Source organism: Corvus moneduloides, chromosome 8, assembly GCF_009650955.1.
Source record: "Corvus moneduloides isolate bCorMon1 chromosome 8, bCorMon1.pri, whole genome shotgun sequence".
Classification (NCBI taxonomy): domain Eukaryota; kingdom Metazoa; phylum Chordata; class Aves; order Passeriformes; family Corvidae; genus Corvus; species Corvus moneduloides.
In genome coordinates this window covers 18,504,376-18,510,375 of record NC_045483.1, presented here as the reverse complement: position 1 = coordinate 18,510,375, position 6,000 = coordinate 18,504,376, and the positions used below count along the sequence as shown (strand labels likewise).

General features: G+C 38.3%; 1 protein-coding gene across 1 annotated transcript in view; it reads left to right on the top strand.

The window, feature by feature from the left end:
- Positions 1-212: 212 nt before the first annotated feature.
- MAPK8 (mitogen-activated protein kinase 8) overlaps positions 213-6,000 on the top strand; it is a 182,595-nt gene continuing 176,807 nt past the window's right edge. Inside the window, exon 1 of the mRNA XM_032116222.1 lies at positions 213-326. The gene's annotated coding sequence lies outside the window, so the exon portion shown is untranslated. The remainder of the gene's footprint in view (positions 327-6,000) is intronic.

Below are 6,000 nucleotides of genomic sequence, written 5' to 3'. Positions count from 1 at the left end.
CCCCCACGCTCCAGTTTTTCCCCTTATAATTTTACCACAAGGCAATGCAGTCAAGCTTTTCTTGGATCATATGAATGTAGATCAATAAATATCAGTTGCAGAATGGGAATCTACACACAGGCATGTGCTAGAAGGATGAAATAGTTATGTTAGCTTAAAGGAACTTCAAAGTTTGTTTTGTTTTATATTTTCAGGGCACAATGCCTATGCTATATAGGTACCAAGCTGAAGTTGGAGAGGAAGAGGAAAGTTCTTTCTAAAAAAGCAGCAATGCTGGAATGTGCTGTGGAGACTCAGATTGTTTTTCATCTCTAGAGGCATGTATGGTAAGCAAAATGATGTTATCTCTGTCTGGATAAGGGTACTATACATTACAGAATAACCTACATTTCAGCTGTGAGCACACAGTTACTGTCTATCGATAGATGCAAAGCATCTTATTGGAACAAGATGTTTGGTTCAACAACAGGCTGTCAAAATCATTAAGGCAATTTTTTTTCTGCCAGTGCTTAGACTGTGAGTCAGCCTCCACCAGAGACCTTGTCCTCTCCTCCCATCATATCCCTCTTGCAAGAGGCAGATGACTTTGTTAGCTCTGAAGTGAGACTCAGAGTGATACTGAACCATTTGCAGAACAATACTGAAAAGTTAGGCATTGTTTAGCAGAAGTCATATGGGATCAAATAGTCCCAACATTTATGCCAGCCCTGAGTCATTTTCATCCACCTACCTTGTCTCAAACACAGGAACCAGGGCAGTGAGTTTTAGATCAAGACTGTGCTCTGCGTAGTGCATGGAACAACTCAGCTAAAGTCATGATTCTGTCACTTAACTGAGCATCACTGTATTCCAGGATAGAATTCCTAAAGACTTATACTTTCTCAACAGTGGGTTTGGATCTTTGCATGGAAGTTCCTGTGAAAGGCCAGCATAGTTACTTGTCCTTTTGACTGTAAAATGATGGAGGAATTGCCACAATGAGACCACCAAAGGCAGAGGGTACAGGGCATTGCACCTTTGCTATTAGAGTTAACTCCTATGAAGACACAGTCTTTCTGTTTATAACTAGTGCGAAAGGTTGGACTGGCATTGTATAGAAGTATGCTGGATCAGCAGTGATGATGGCAGCGTCTGAAGCTTGGTAAATAGAGAAAATCAAGCATGTGACTTGGGATGAGCTGTTGTAAACACAATTGTTCCCTGTATGAAAAATTGTTACTTTTATAATACTTTGCTTTGAAAGAAACAAGGTGCAAGATTTGGCAGATAGGAATCATGACAATGAGATTTTATTTAGCCATCTCCTGCAGGCCTGTTGCATGAGTATAATGACCTTCCTTCTTTGTGCTGCCATGTCTTAATTTAGAAGCTGAGAAATATGAACTCCTGGGGTGTTGTTTTTAGTTTTTTAAAAGTTAGAAGCAATCACTGTATTTATCTCGCCCAACTTCCTACATAAAGCAACCATAGAATTCCAGCTACAAATTATCACTCTCTTACAAAGTACTGTGCAATCCCTGGCCAGCTGCAGCTGTATTCAGGATGAACTGAGCAGGCTGCACACTGATACAGCTTCTTTTCATTCACATGACAAGGAGCAACACACCATGCATGCTTGGACAGAAAGGGATGAGTAGTTTATTTTAGATTTCCTGATATATCTCTCCCACGAATTATGACACACAAAAGTAATTGTATAACTTTTCATACAGAAAGCAGCATCTCATTTATCAGGAATAAACTTTTCATGAAAAGGCCTTTTCATTAATTAACAAGCTTTAGTCATATAAAAATGTCATCAAAAAGTATTTTTTCCCTTCTTTATTAGCTTCCCTGTGAGTAAAGGTACTTTTTCTTGAACTTAAGATAAATAATACATATATAGTCATGTAAGATTTATATTTATATGCGGAAATTCATGGCTTTCTATGTGCACAATCATATGTATCTGTATCAGAGTACCAGGTCAAGTCAATCAGAGATAGTGTCTTGTTTTGTCTCACACACACACACATCTTCAAAATCTGAAAATTTGGCACTGCACTGTAAAACTCTGTAAAACAGACCTCATCCTAATCAAGGCGAAATTAGCTCTTTAGAGCCCAGCCCTGATGATTTGCATGAGGCCCTCCACGTACAGATACCAGAATGTGTGTAAATGAATGCTTAGAGTCAACTCTCTGCAACCAGAGTAGGTGCTTTCAATAAAGCTGCTGATTCTGTCACAGTAATAGTGATCCTTAGTATATTAATATCAGGCTCCCCACATTCTATGACACAGTACCTTGATGAAGCCAAACTGAGAAATCTGGCTTTCAGCTCCATAGGCATATGGCAATCTGTTGTTAATAGACAAGTCAATATCTAGATGTTGCTAAATCTCATGTAGGGGTACCTTGCTTTTTGATTAAGTCCAAAAGATGCCTTTGATTTGAAAAACTTCCAGCTGAGCATAATTTACAAAGTGTTTTAATCATTTTTGTTCTTCTGATATATGAAAACATGAGAGCTTGAATAAAGGATTTCAGAAGAAAGGGGTGTTTAAATTAATTTCAAAATCAGATTAGGACCCAACTCCTTTTTTCCTCATTATGTTCTGCTTGTACAACAGAGCAGGAACACAGACCTTATTACTGTTTTTAAATCGTGTGGGGAGTACTCATCATGTATAGGCCCAGTGCAAACCCTCCTGCACCTCATTTCTGTGGTCCCCATTGCAGAGAATGTAGCAACAGTGAGGAGACTCAGACCCAAGACAGAGGAGTCTGAACAACAGAAATTTGCTGGAGACCAGCAAATGCATGTCCTAGCAGCTAGTAGCCTGGTTTATCTTGAGTTTGGTCCAAAGACAGGTTGGTAGGTTGCAGCTACACTCAGTTAGAAGCATCAAATTTGCTTATAAATCAAGGACCTCAAAGCATTTTCCAAATGTTAGTCAATTAAGCATTGTACCATGTGCCATACTTACCTGTAATGTAAGTAAATATCAATGGATATATTTTACAAATAGGCAGATTTGAATTCCCTGAAACCACTTCAGAAACCTAGAATCAAGCACTGTCAGAGCTGAGGAGAAACCTTGGGATTTGTCACAATATGCTGCAGGTATTGGCTATTCTACATCTTTGCCCGAATCCAATAGCAGCAATATGAGAGGTGCTATGTCAACCCCTGAGCCAGCCTCTGAGTAACTCCTTTGTTTTTGTCTAGATGCATCTGTGAAAAGCATATGCTTGTTCTCTCTATCAGATAAAAGTAACTGAATGGGATTAGAATATTCTATTCCTCGTCTCTGTCAGGCAATATCGTACTTGGTAAAAGACATGGAAAAAAATAAAAAGGACACCACGAACATGAAAAGCATGCTCAAGTCTGACAGCCTAAGTCCCAGAACACACGGGAATTTGTGCAAAACATGGTCTGTTTATACAAGTTAGCAACTAGAAGAGCCACCGTAGAGAGATTTGCAAGGAGCAGTTCTGACTCTGGGCAAAACAGAGGTAGTTGCTTTGACTTGTTCACATCTGACTTGAGATACAGTGGGAAGGATAATCTGTGCAAATTCTGTACTGAGATGTACAAAATGCTCAGGAGCTTCTACCAGTAGAGATCAATGTAAGTTACTGGGGCAAAGATAATTTGAGAGAGCACAGACAGGTCAAAGGTTGAAAACTCACATTTTTGCCCTTTGTATTCCCGCACTGTTGTTACTGACAGAGCAGTAGCTGCTGCAGTTAAAAGCTCAGATGGCAGTAGCACAGATTGAGTGTCCTCCATGTTTTCAGAAGACAATCTTTAGGAACATCATTACCCTATATCAGACTTCCCAGGCATTTTATTGCAAGAAATATGTCTATTTATACAAGCACACACCTGCAATCCCTGAAGACATTTTGCTTGATAAAGTCCTCAATAATTATAAATTGACTTAGTTCCATTGACCAATCTATGGCATGTAAGGCTATATTATTTAAATTAAGATATTTAAATTAAGAAAATTTTAATTAAGATAGAAATTAAGATTTGTCCAAAGAAAAACTTGATCCACCTGATCAAAAGATGCCATTTCCAACAGTTAAGAGAATCAGAGTTTTGGGAATTGCTATGGACATCACTAAGCAAAATTCCTGGCTTGTGATATGAGTCTATGGATTTAAAGTTGCTGGTTTATATTTAGTGAAATATGACAATTTGGCAAGTGCATTTAAGTCAGGAAACATAACCCAAACAGAGGCTTGGGTATTATTTACTCAGAATTTTCAATTAATATTCTTTCAGCAGTGCGCATTTCAGAGGTAAAATATATGATCAGCAATTTCAGAAACAAGGATATAGCCACATTTTCATGTTTTAACTCACTGAGTAGCACTTTCTGAGTCAGTTTTTCTGCATGTACTTCCATGAATTGAAACCAACAGATTTTAAGAATGTTGAGTATGAAAACTGGACACGGATAAGCTGGGACCCAGAAACAGAGAAATGACTTAATTTGAACGACATGTCAGTTCACTGGCTGGCATCACAACAGTTCAATGATGAAACTGTTGGAATACTGTGGCTTTCTCTTTTCATCTTCTAATATGTCTGTATTTCTATGCCAATGTCATGCTATATTACAGTAGCACTGTCGGAGTCATGGTTTATACTCAGCCCCTAGTGATAAGAAGTATTTTAGAAGAAGAAAATCATAAAAGCAGTCAATGCTCTGCAAAGCTTACTGTCTATAACCCCAGTTGTACAGCCTGTGGTAACCTCCAATGCTCCACTGACATCACTGGGAAAATTAAAAACGTGCTAGTTCTCATAGCAGTCCATCTTACCTAACCTCTTATGTAAGTAAAATAGAGGGGCCATGTATTTTGCTGAGTAGAGACAGCAGGCTGAATTGGGACCCCAGAGATGGTTACATGGATCACTTGTTCAGGATTGTACCAAGCCCTTTTCCTGCCCCATCATGATCAAGTAACTTTCTTGTGGCAACCACAGTAATTCCCTGCAGGGGGCAGGGATATTAAGAAAGTATGTTTTGAGTCTCTTAATGTAATTTAGCAGCAGGAAACTAGGAAGGAGTGCCAGAACCATGTGAATAGCCAGTTCTTTGTGCAGCACTTGCAAATGCTCCACCTAGGCCACAGCAGGGCAATTGCTGCTTCGTATGAATTTATTACCAAGAAGTGTTTGTCTACAAGTATGTTCCACACCTGATTTAGGGCTTTTCATTTGCATGTGACTTATGTAATAGTAAATATACAGTTTAAATGAGGTTAATGAAAATTAGTATTTTATTCACTGGAAACAATTTCATGCCAAAAATGTTTCTCCCCCCAAGGCCAAGTAAATCTGTTAGGTGAAAGTGTTGTCAACACCTCTTAGCACTGAATGTAGTACATAGCACTTTTTTGCACCTGAATACTGTGGAAGAATCCTTGTTGTAGTTCTGTGGTAATCCAGCCATGAAAACATTTCACTGTAATAAATATTCACTTACGCCAAGTCAGTAAGGATTAAAAATAACTACTTAAGCATAGTGAAGAGATGGTATCTGGATTGAAGAACTTGTGTTGAGGGAATGATCTAGAGACTAATGATATCCAAAGGCACAGAGGACAAAAATGACCTGTATCAGATCATTCTCATTCTCAATCAAACTCATTCAGTGAGTTTCATTCTACGGTGAGAGTAACTCAGCCATTTAATCATGTTGTTTCCTACCTCTATCATATTGCTTACATGAATATATTAGCAATATTTAGTTACAGAAAATTAATGAGTAGTTTAGGTTGCAAATACCAAATGATGCATGGTTAAGAAAAAAACCCACCACCAAAACAACAGAACCCCCAATTCTCACTTGTGTACTTAAAAAACAGTTAAAAATACCAAGATAAATGTATCCATCTGTTACCCTCAAATAAAATACATCAGGGATGAATTTGGCCTCCTTTTATTCAATTTGTCCTCAATTTGCTAACCTCATTACTTTTCTCTTGTTTTACTCTC